The 12500-nt window shown below is 38.3% G+C and overlaps 1 long non-coding RNA gene across 1 annotated transcript in view; it reads right to left on the bottom strand.

Moving 5' to 3' along the window:
- The window catches only part of LOC137658191 (uncharacterized), a 135988-nt gene extending 133526 nt beyond the window's left edge, over positions 1 to 2462 (bottom strand). The window contains exon 1 of the long non-coding RNA XR_011047277.1: positions 2339 to 2462. This is a non-coding gene — a long non-coding RNA (uncharacterized lncRNA). The remainder of the gene's footprint in view (positions 1 to 2338) is intronic.
- Positions 2463 to 12500: the final 10038 nt, after the last annotated feature.

The raw sequence follows: 12500 nt of genomic DNA, 5'->3' as shown, positions 1-12500 counted from the left end.
GCATTGAATAAATATCTGAAGTAACACCCCTCTCTCTCTCTCTCTCTCTCTCTCTCTCTCTCTCTCTCTCTCTCCTTCAGGTCAAGTGTTGACCTCTGACTTTGTTTTGTTGCGTATAGATTAAGTGTAAATATTCTTGATGAACACGTGCTATTTTTCTTTCTAAAAATACTGAACTTGAATTTCATATATAGTTGTGTACATTTCAATTAGGTATTGGTGCTTGATGAAAGCAATCTCTCTCTCTCTCTCTCTCTCTCTCTCTCTCTCTCTCTCTCCTCTCTCTCTCTCTCCTCTCTCTCTCTCCTCTCTCTCTCTTGTGGACTTTCAATATGTTTAATTTTAGAGTATATATTATTCCTTCTTCTATATATTAAGTTTGAGGATAATTTCTCTCAATGACACTATCATATAAGTATCAAAATATATGGTTATCTTTCTTTGATTATATTAGGCACATTAAATATGCATATCTGAATTATCTTCAATATAAATACACGAGTTATGCTTAACCAAGAATTCCGTGAGTTCATGAATTACTTTAAAAATATATTATAATTTTCAAGTCCTAAAATTACCTTTATCAATATTCTAATATATAGTTTCTATATATCATCAGAACCAATATTACTATCTTGCACCTCATCCAAATAACTATTAATCAACTTCAATAAAACCATAATATATATGCCAGACGTAAATAAAAAAAAATATTGAAAAAGCGAAATGATTTTATTTTCCTTTATTTTCTCTGTTAAAACTCTCGGACTTTTATCATTGTTATTCTTACATTCTATTGAAAGACGTTCAAGTGAGCAGAATGGAACAGGCCTTCGGAGACGTGTTGCTATGTATACAAATGTAAAATTTCAAGGTATTAATTTTATAAATATATCCATAATTACGTTCGGGGAAGAATTACATAGGAGAATTTGTATGAGAGAGAGAGAGAGAGAGAGAGAGAGAGAGAGAGAGAGAGAGAGAGAGAGAGAGAGAGAGAGAGGATTTCTCATTAATATGGCTCCATTTATTAGAGATAACTTTTCCTGGTTCCTGATAGAAAAAAATTATTATCTATCTATCTATCTATATATATATATAATATATATATATATATATATATATATATATATATATATATATATATATATATATATATATATATATATATTCAAATAAGCGGTATATTTCAATCCTTAATATCAGGATTTTCTCTATACCTAGGGATTAGAGATCCAAGGGGAAATCAACTCAAAGATAATGGTGTCTGGTCGGCCATGGAATCGAACCCTGTTCCGAGAAACTGGGATGACAGTGATATACCATTTAGCCATTGGCTAAATGGTATGACACCACTCGGACCAGGGTTCGATTCTCCGGCCGACCAGATAATATTATCTTTGAGTTGATTTCTCCTTCGATCTCTGATCCCTAGGTATAGAGAAAATCCAGATATATGGCTTATTTTAATATGAAAAATGCGTCGAAATGTTACTATAGGGCATTCACTATATATATATATATATATATATATATATATATATATATATATATATATATATATATATATATACACTGCATATATATATATATATATATATATATATATATATATATATATAGTCTGTGTATATGTATGTATGTATATATACATATGTATATATATATATATATATATATATATATATATATATATATATGTACACATAAATATAGTGAATGCCCGATAGTAACTCCTCACATCACCATATCTCCTAAACTTTATCTATTACAAAAAAAAAAAAAAAAAAACTGTATATACTCATACAATTATAATTATACCAGGTTACTACACTGTAAGCGAGATGAGAAAAAATATGTATAATTTTGCTTCATTACAAGAAGAAAATATATTCTAGTTATAAGCAGAAGTAATTACTCAATTAGGGCAAATCCTAAACAAAAATGTTAAATATTTCTTTCTTCATTAAATAATCAAACGTTTCAGTCAAGAGACCATGAAAATGAACGTTCAATATTGACAATAGAAAATTTACGAAGGAATTATTGGCCAGAAAATAAGAAAAGAGATTATGTATAATAAAAAAACAAAAATAAAATTTAAAAAAGCTGGATTTTAAAGAATATATCATGGGAGAAATATTGAATTATTCATAAACTTTCAAAGTCGCGAAATTTAATTAAGGCTAATATTCCAATAGAAATATTTTCAGATTCTACTTGGAGTATAATGATGTTTTCCTTAAGAAATTGTCAGCGGTTCTTTCTAGCTTATTCTTAAATGAACAAACAAAATCTCATACATAATGTTAAACTGCAGAGTTCATTGTTTATTTACCTACCTTTCATGCCCGTGGTAAGATCCAAACAGGGCAATTCAGATTAAGCTCAGCACTAAGAGGAAAGTCTCTGTCGATATATTTCTCCGCTGAAATTATGATGCTGGAAAATCTCGACTTCCTGGAAAGGAATAAAAGGAAAATCAACGATTGATCTGAACAGATTTTGAGAACATTTTGTTTAAATTTGTATTTGCTGCCATGAACTTTATTACAGATATATTGTGATTTTTCATGCTAAGGAGGGACAAAAAAAATTGGTTTAATTATCTTGTATGAAAGACTATTTGAAAAACTTGTGAAGAAGTTTAATGAGGCTGATATTTATTAGCTATCTCGATTAATGCTCCAATAAGTTATTATAATAGCTCTTTGATTGAAATCGAAATCTATACTTCCGTAAATGGTAACCACTTTTAATAATGATCTAACCCCCAATAGTTATGTAATTTCATTAGAATAGAAGTTAGTCTTACCCGCAAAGTAAATAAATGAGGCCATGATTTTTATCTCCCTTATATAATAAACAGCAAGTGTCTGGCTAGTTTTATATATATATATATATATATATATATATATATATATATATATATATATGTGTGTGTGTGTGTGTGTGTGTGTGTGTGTGTGTATGTGCGCGTGTGCATATGCATGCATATACTGTGTGGTGTGTGTATATATATATATATATATATATATATATATATATATATATATATATATATATATATATATATATATATATATATACTATATATATTTCTTTCCGGTCACGCTCAGTTCTCCTCGTCCCTCGAGTAGGGGAGAGAGAGGGAATAGCCATATCATGAGAGGTGATTGCGTCTGCGTGTGTGTGAGCATATCGATCTAAATTCTTGGCCGCTATTTTTGGCGGGTCACGCACACTAGTTGAAATAAAAAGGGTAATATTTCGCAAAAGAAAAAGATACATGAATAGCAAATTCTATAAAGGAAAAAGAGAATCGTAAATGGAGAATTCCCTTAGCAAATCTGCCCTGGTGTTTACTTCAAATAAACAAAATAACAGATGAATAAGCCAGTATTAAATTCAATTAATCACAACAAGCGGGAACAAATCCAATTAAAAACCTGAAAACAAAAATCACACAAGGCAAATTTGTGGTGTGCAACTTGACCTAATTTGCCAATGTGGAAAGAATTACGTGAAAATACAATGTTCTCTTATCTGTGTAAACATTTCACGAATACGTGCTGGGTTCAATGGATGATGAAATAAAAATAATGGGATACAATAAAAAAAAAAAATACATAATTGAATTAAACTGAAAATGCTCGCGTTTAACAACATCACATCTCAATAAAATTTGCTTTTCCGTGCGGTGGCCTATTGGAAACGCCACTTTGTGCCAATCAGCTCGACTGGTGTTCGAGACCGTGGTAGCCTCTTGGAAACGCCACTTTGTGCCAATCAGCTCGACTGGTGTTCGAGACCGTGGTAGCCTATTGGAAACGCCACTGACTGTTAATCTGACGGACTGGGGTTCGAGACCTTGGTAGCCTATAGGAAACGCCACTTTCTGCCAATCAGCTCGACTGGGGTTCGAGACCGTGGTAGCCTATTGGAAACGCCACTGACTGTTAATCTGACGGACTGGGGTTCGAGACCTTGGTAGCCTATAGGAAACGCCACTTTCTGCCAATCAGCTCGACTGGGGTTCGAGACCGTGGTAGCCTATTGGAAACGCCACTTTCTGCCAATCAGCTCGACTGGGTTCGAGACCGTGGTAGCCTCTTGGAAACGCCACTTTCTGCCAATCAGCTCGACTGGGGTTCGAGACCGTGGTAGCCTCTTGGAAACGCCACTTTCTGCCAATCAGATCGACTGGGGTTCGAGACCGTGGTAGCCTATTGGAAACGCCACTGACTGCCAATCTGACGGACTGTGGTTCGAGACCGTAGTAGCCTCTTGGAAACGCCACTTTCTGCCAATCAGCTCGACTGGGGTTCGAGACCGTGGTAGCCTATTGGAAACGCCACTTTCTGCCAATCAGATCGACTGGGGTTCAAGACCGTGGTAGCCTATTGGAAACGCCACTGACTGCCAATCAGATCGACTGGGGTTCAAGACCGTGGTAGCCTATTGAAACGCCACTTTCTGCCAATCAGATCGACTGGGGTTCAAGACCGTGGTAGCCTCTTGGAAACGCCACTTTCTGCCAATCAGATCGACTGGGGTTCAAGACCGTGGTAGCCTATTGAAACGCCACTGACTGCCAATCTGACGGACTGTGGTTCGAGACCGTGGTAGCCTCTTGGAAACGCCACTTTCTGCCAATCAGCTCGACTGGGGTTCGAGGACCGTGGTAGCCTATTGGAAACGCCACTTTCTGCCAATCAGATCGACTGGGGTTCAAGACCGTGGTAGCCTATTGGAAACGCCACTGACTGCCAATCTGACGGACTGTGGTTCGAGACCGTGGTAGCCTCTTGGGAAACGCCCACTTTCTTGCCAATCAGCTCGACTGGAGTTCAAGACCGTGGTAGCCTCTTGGAAACGCCACTTTCTTGCAATCAGCTCGACTGGGGTTCGAGACCGTGGTAGCCTCTTGGAAACGCCACTTTCTTGCCAATCAGCTCGACTGGGGTTCGAGACCGTGGTAGCCTCTTGGAAACGCCCCTTTCTGCCAATCAGCTCGACTGGGGTTCGAGACCGTGGTAGCCTATTGGAAACGCCACTGACTGCCAATCTGACGGACTGTGGTTCGAGACCGTGGTAGCCTCTTGGAAACGCCACTTTCTGCCAATCAGCTCGACTGGGGTTCGAGACCGTGGTAGCCTATTGGAAACGCCACTGACTGTCAATCTGACGGACTGGGGTTCGAGACCGTGGTAGCCTATTGGAAACGAAACTTTCTGACAATCAGCTCGACTGGGGTTCGAGACCGTGGTAGCCTCTTGGAAACGCCACTTTCTTGCCAATCAGCTCGACTGGGGTTCGAGACCGTGGTAGCCTATTGGAAACGAAACTTTCTGACAATCAGCTCGACTGGAGTTCAAGACCGTGGTAGCCTCTTGGAAACCGCCCACTTTCTTGCCAATCAGCTCGACTGGGGTTCGAGACCGTGGTAGCCTCTTGGAAACGCCACTTTCTTGCCAATCAGCTCGACTGGGGTTCGAGACCGTGGTAGCCTCTTGGAAACGCCACTTTCTGCCAATCAGCTCGACTGGGGTTCGAGACCGTGGTAGCCTATTGGAAAACGCCACTGACTGCCAATCTGACGGACTGTGGTTCGAGACCGTGGTAGCCTCTTGGAAACGCCACTTTCTGCCAATCAGCTCGACTGGGGTTCGAGACCGTGGTAGCCTATTGGAAACGCCACTGACTGTCAATCTGACGGACTGGGGTTCGAGACCGTGGTAGCCTATTGGAAACGAAACTTTCTGACAATCAGCTCGACTGGGGTTCGAGACCGTGGTAGCCTCTTGGAAACGCCACTTTCTGCCAATCAGCTCGACTGGGGTTCGAGACCGTGGTAGCCTCTTGGAAACGCCACTTTCTTGCCAATCAGCTCGACTGGGGTTCGAGACCGTGGTAGCCTATTGGAAACGAAACTTTCTGACAATCAGCTCGACTGGAGTTCAAGACCGTGGTAGCCTCTTGGAAACGCCACTTTCTTGCCAATCAGCTCGACTGGGGTTCGAGACCGTGGTAGCCTCTTGGAAACGCCACTTTCTTGCCAATCAGCTCGACTGGGGTTCGAGACCGTGGTAGCCTCTTGGAAACGCCACTTTCTGCCAATCAGCTCGACTGGGGTTCGAGACCGTGGTAGCCTATTGGAAACGCCACTGACTGCCAATCTGACCGGACTGTGGTTCGAGACCGTGGTAGCCTCTGGAAACGCCACTTTCTGCCAATCAGCTCGACTGGGGTTCGAGACCGTGGTAGCCTATTGGAAACGCCACTGACTGTCAATCTGACGGACTGGGGTTCGAGACCGTGGTAGCCTATTGGAAACGAAACTTTCTGACAATCAGCTCGACTGGGGTTCGAGACCGTGGTAGCCTCTTGGAAACGCCACTTTCTTGCCAATCAGCTCGGACTGGGGTTCGAGACCCGTGGTAGCCTATTGGAAACGAAACTTTCTGACAATCAGCTCGACTGGAGTTCAAGACCGTGGTAGCCTCTTGGAAACGCCACTTTCTTGCCAATCAGCTCGACTGGGGTTCGAGACCGTGGTAGCCTATTGGAAACGCCACTGACTGTCAATCTGACGGACTGGGGTTCGAGACCGTGGTAGCCTATTGGAAACGACACTTTCTGACAATCAGCTCGACTGGAGTTCAAGACCGTGGTAGCCTCTTGGAAACGCCACTTTCTTGCCAATCAGCTCGACTGGGGTTCGAGACCGTGGTAGCCTATTGGAAACGCCACTGACTGTCAATCTGACGGACTGGGGTTCGAGACCGTGGTAGCCTCTTGGAAACGCCACTTTCTTGCCAATCAGCTCGACTGGGGTTCGAGACCGTGGTAGCCTCTTGGAAACGCCACTTTCTTGCCAATCAGCTCGACTGGGGTTCGAGACCGTGGTAGCCTCTTGGAAACGCCACTTTCTTGCCAATCAGCTCGACTGGGGTTCGAGACCGTGGTAGCCTCTTGGAAACGCCACTTTCTTGCCAATCAGCTCGACTGGGGTTCGAGACCGTGGTAGCCTCTTGGAAACGCCACTTTCTTGCCAATCAGCTCGACTGGGGTTCGAGACCGTGGTAGCCTCTTGGAAACGCCACTTTCTGCCAATCAGCTCGACTGGGGTTCGAGACCGTGGTAGCCTCTTGGAAACGCCACTTTCTTGCCAATCAGCTCGACTGGGGGTCGAGACCGTGGTAGCCTCTTGGAAACGAAACTTTCTTGCCAATCAGCTCGACTGGGGTTCGAGACCGTGGTAGCCTCTTGGAAACGCCACTTTCTTGCCAATCAGCTCGACTGGGGGTTCGAGACCGTGGTAGCCTCTTGGAAACGCCACTTTCTGCCAATCAGCTCGACTGGGGTTCGAGACCGTGGTAACCTATTGGAAACGCCAATGACAGTCAATCTGACGGACTGGGGTTCGAGACCGTGGTAGCCTATTGGAAACGCCACTTTCTGCCAATCTGAAGGACAGGGGTTCGAGACCCGTTTCAAGCTCGATAGTTTCTTGTAGGGTCTACAATCTCAACATCCCTGTGAAATAAGGATGAGGGATTTGGGGGTGCCAAGAGGTATGCCTTGTGAGTCATGAACAGCCATTGCCTGGCCTTCCTTGGTATAACTTGCAAGGAGAGGGGGCTTGGTTGTTGATTATATGTACGTACGGTCAGTCTCTAGGGCATTGTCCCTTTTATCTGCCATTCATGAGTGACCTTTAAACCTTTAAATTTTTACACTCTGTGATTTCGGAATCATGAATCTAAGGAATTTGAAACATATTATCCAGCACTGGGGCCGGGGAGGCAGTAAGCATAAAAAACACCAATGGTGGTAAGGCAGTGTGTGAATGTCGGGTTCACTGGAAAATAATTGGAAAAAAAGACTCGGTAAAATCGACATTACATTTTTCTTGGTTTCTGAAAAACGATAGATAGAAAAATAAATGAAAGCAAGCTAAGCGATATGAAAAACTAAACGGACCCCAGAACTTCTCGATTTCGTTTTATTTCTTTCTATTCCATAGGTTTCATTAGATAAACTAGAAAAGCACTGTGCAGACCTCCACGGCTTGAACTTTAACCTTGGGCTTTCGTATTTGAATCACTTCAACATCTCAAACACAACAATTAATTCATGAATAAAATTGTGGCCTGGAAGTTGTTCACAAACAATCAGATAAACGGACAAACAGACAAACAGGGATGAAAACATAACTTCCTCGAAACTTCGTTGGCGGAGGTAAATATATTTGATTGACACGTACACACAATACAAACACACACACACACACACATATATATATATATATATATATATACATGTATATATACATTTATTTATACATATATATATACAGTATGTATATATATATGTATATATATATATATATATATATATATATATATATATATATATATTATATATATAATTATATACATATATACATACACTCAAGATATCATTGGAACGATTGATTTGAATTCATTATTAGCAGCTTCAGGGGAGGGAAATTACAATTCTGTGAAGAGAAAAATGCTTAAAATTTAATTCATCACATAAATTTATAATGACAGCGAAATAAAATCGTCATCACCTTCATCATCATCATGAAATGGAAACGAAAAACGTCAGAAGAGATCAAAGAAAATTGAAATTAAAATACGTATAAATAAAAATAACTAACACTGGAAAATTAAAACATAAAAGTCTCCTTGATACACCTTCAAGCAAACGGAAGCATACTCAAGATTATAAAAGACTGAGGACAAACGTTTCAGAAAATTAATATTTAAGAACATGAAATACACCAAGTTTTAGACTAGCGGGGTATTCACTAGAGTGCAGACCTCCGAGGCGGCAGCTTAATTCTTGACCTTTTACCTGAACATGTATTAATTTGTTATGAATTTTCATACACTCGTATATGAACCAAGTTTGAAGTCTCTGTGACAACGATGTCCATACATATGGGCGATTATGTAAATCGGACAGTTTGCACACCGTGGCCTTTGACCTTGACCTTTTAAAACTTAATCATTTACAGCATTTTACATAACAGTTAATCCCGGCAAGTTTCACTACTCTACGATTAAAATTGTGTGCAGGAACTGTTCACAAACAAACACACAAACTCAAGGGGTAAAACATAACATCCTTCCAACTTCGTTGGCGGAGATAAATACTCACCACCAGGTGAAAAAAAAAAATAATAAATAGGGCCAAGTAGGATACTCTAACTACTATAAAATGCAACGGGGGTGTTTCACCAATTAATCAAAACACGATAGGAAAGTATGGCATCACATTGGTATTTATCCTCCTAATTGTTTAATATTATGGTCGTTTGAAATTACCTAATAATTTATTAAGATTAAATCTCCGATTTCTCAAGATCTCATTTCAATTTTATTAAGGATAACCTGAGTAATATTGCATGTGATGTTAGTATAATACATGGGACTTATAAAATGCTTTCTTTTCGATACATGGTTTTGGGGTATTTGGCAGAACATATATACAAAGTCTTTTTGACGAGAGAGAGAGAGAGAGAGAGAGAGAGAGAGAGAGAGAGAGAGAGAGAGAGGAGAGAGAGAGAGAGAGAGAGAGAGAGAATATCTTAGTTAAATAATAAAAGGTATGTCAGATCACATTCAGTGTACGTCTTTCGCTACCTGGGGGGGGGAGAGAGAAGAGAGAGAGAGAGAGAGAGAGAGAGAGAGAGAGAGAGAGAGAGAGAGAGAGAGAGAGAGAGAGAGAGAGGGGGGGGGGAGAGAGAGAGAGAGAGAGAGAGAGAGAGAGAGAGAGAGAGAGAGAGAGAGGAGAGAGAGAGAGAGAGAGAATCTATCTGAATACATTTCTTCATAAAATTCTCTTCTTATTCCCTTAGTAAACATAAACCAGTCGTAAAACTAATTAAAACCTTCTTGTGATTTCCACATTTCAAAATAAGAATTTAAAAGAATAATTCCATGTCATCTTTAAACAACCTTTGTCTTTCCAGATCATTTGAAACTCGGCAAAGAGGATTCCAGGGACTGAATAAAAGTCATGAGATAGAGAGAAAGAAATGGAAGAAAATGTGAAAAATGAAGGATAAATCTTTTCACTTTTTCCACTCAAACTAGGACTGACATATCACAAACAATCACAATCGCTCACCGTTAGGAATGTCCGGGAAGGATTATACAACTGTATTTCCTTGGGCTGAAATATTATAGAACGGGTAAGGTGGATACAATATAAAAAGGAGGAGTATGAGAAATGGAGAGCTTTTTACAGGTTTGAGGATGTGATCGTGCATATATATATATATATATATATATATATATATATATATATATATATATATATATATATATATATATATATATATAATATATATATATATATATATATATATATATATATATATATATATATATATATATATATATAATATATATATACATATATATATATATATATATATACATATATTATTATATATATATATTATGTATATATATATATATATATATATATATATATATATATATATATATATATATATATATATATAAATACATGAATAATGAAGTTTGCGGCCGTGGAGTGGCACTCAAAGACCATATACAGACGCAAGTGGAAGAACATGGCTGAAGCTGATTGTGATGATTGATGATATATATATATATGTTTATTATGTATATGTATATATACGTGTGTGTGGTGTGTGTGTGTGTGTGTGTGTGTGTGTGTGTGTGTGTGGAGACGGGGACCAAAAAAGTGAGCATAAGTGAAAAGATGCATTAGAGTATTTGGAAACGGTTCAGTCATGCAAAACAAACGGACAATATTAGGCTAATGAAAGCAGCATAAAATATCATATAAAAGACACCGGAAAAGGAAAGATGACCTAGGAAGGGTTAAGCAAATGATGTGAAAGACGTATTGGAAAGCATGGCCATTAACATGCAGGAAGTAAAACAGAGCGTAAAATTATTTTGTATTGTTATCTTCGCCAACTACGTTGCGAAGGTTATGTTTTAAAAGTGTCGTGTATTTATGTGTGTACGCCTGTCTGTTTATTTGTGATTCGCATAACTCAAAAACTATTTGTCCAAATCTCATCAAATTTGTTGGGATGATTGGCCCAAGATCCAAGGACAATTTTTGATTAATTGAGTCAAAAGTCAAGGTCACGAAAAGGGCAAAGACGTCTTCTTGCCACATCGTGTCCAATTTTTACCTGATTTTCATATAACTAGTACCAAAATGTGCATAATCCAATTGCTGGTCTTGTAATATACATCATGATATAAGCGAAGGTGTGCAACATGATATAAGCGAAGCTATGCAACAAGATATAGGCGAAGGTATGCGCTCTACTGAGTCCCCGTTCTAGTTATTAATACTATTACTGAAATCGTTCCAATGATAATAATAATAATAATAATAATAATAATAATAATAATAATAATAATAATAATAATATAATAATAATAACACCAGATCTGTAGTGCTCCATAACCGAGCAACAGATGACTTCTGTCTAGGTGTAAGAAAGGCAAGTTATTATATGTGGATGTTTTACTCCACAAAAAGCCAGAAGCCATCTCCTACACGAAAACCCGCTTAATGTTATGAATTTAAAAACACACAAAGTCTGCCAATAAACGAAAATAACCAGGGATTAACGCAGGCTGGATTTCAGCATGGCATGTAAGAGACAGTAAGCAGCTCTTCTTGGAAAAGGACCCTCCAAAAATCAAACCATTGTTCTCTAGTCTTGGATAGTGCCATAGCCTTCCACCCTCTTGCTTGAGAGTACACTCAGGCACGCTGTTGTATCTTTTTCATCTTTTTCTTGTTTTTTGAAGATTTTATAGTTTAATTATATATGAAAGATTTAATTTAATGTTGTTACTGTTCTTAAAATATTCTATTTTGATAGTTTTATTTATCTTGTAATGTATTCATTTCCTTTTATCCTTACCGTACTGGGCTATTTTTCCCCGTTGGAGCTTTTGGGCTTAAAGCATCTTGCCTTCCAACTAGGGTTGTAGCTTAGCTTCTAATAATAAATAAATAAGCAATAAATAATAAATAATGAATAATAATAAATAGTAAATCATAAATAATAATAATAATAATAATAATAATAATAATAATAATAATAACAACAATAATAATAATAACAATAATAATAATAATAAAAAATAATTATTATTATTATTATCATTATTATTATCATTATTATTATTATTATTATTATTATTATTATTATTATTATTCAGTTCCAACACAGAGAAAAATCCCCGTTGGCAACTGCAGCCTGTATTCGGTCAACGAAAAGCATCGTCTGTTACATATTTGGACTTTCCAATCGCGCCAGAGAGCATTTACATATATAACCCAAGCATCAATTACTTCTAAAACCTCAATTACGTTTCCTGGAATTGTTCTCAGATCGGTATTAATTGAACACGTTTAGCACATTTCAAGTTATTGTCTAA

This window comes from Palaemon carinicauda, chromosome 19, assembly GCF_036898095.1.
Source record: "Palaemon carinicauda isolate YSFRI2023 chromosome 19, ASM3689809v2, whole genome shotgun sequence".
Classification (NCBI taxonomy): domain Eukaryota; kingdom Metazoa; phylum Arthropoda; class Malacostraca; order Decapoda; family Palaemonidae; genus Palaemon; species Palaemon carinicauda.
Note: the sequence above shows the minus strand (reverse complement) of the source record. Positions and strands in the feature narration are given on the sequence as shown.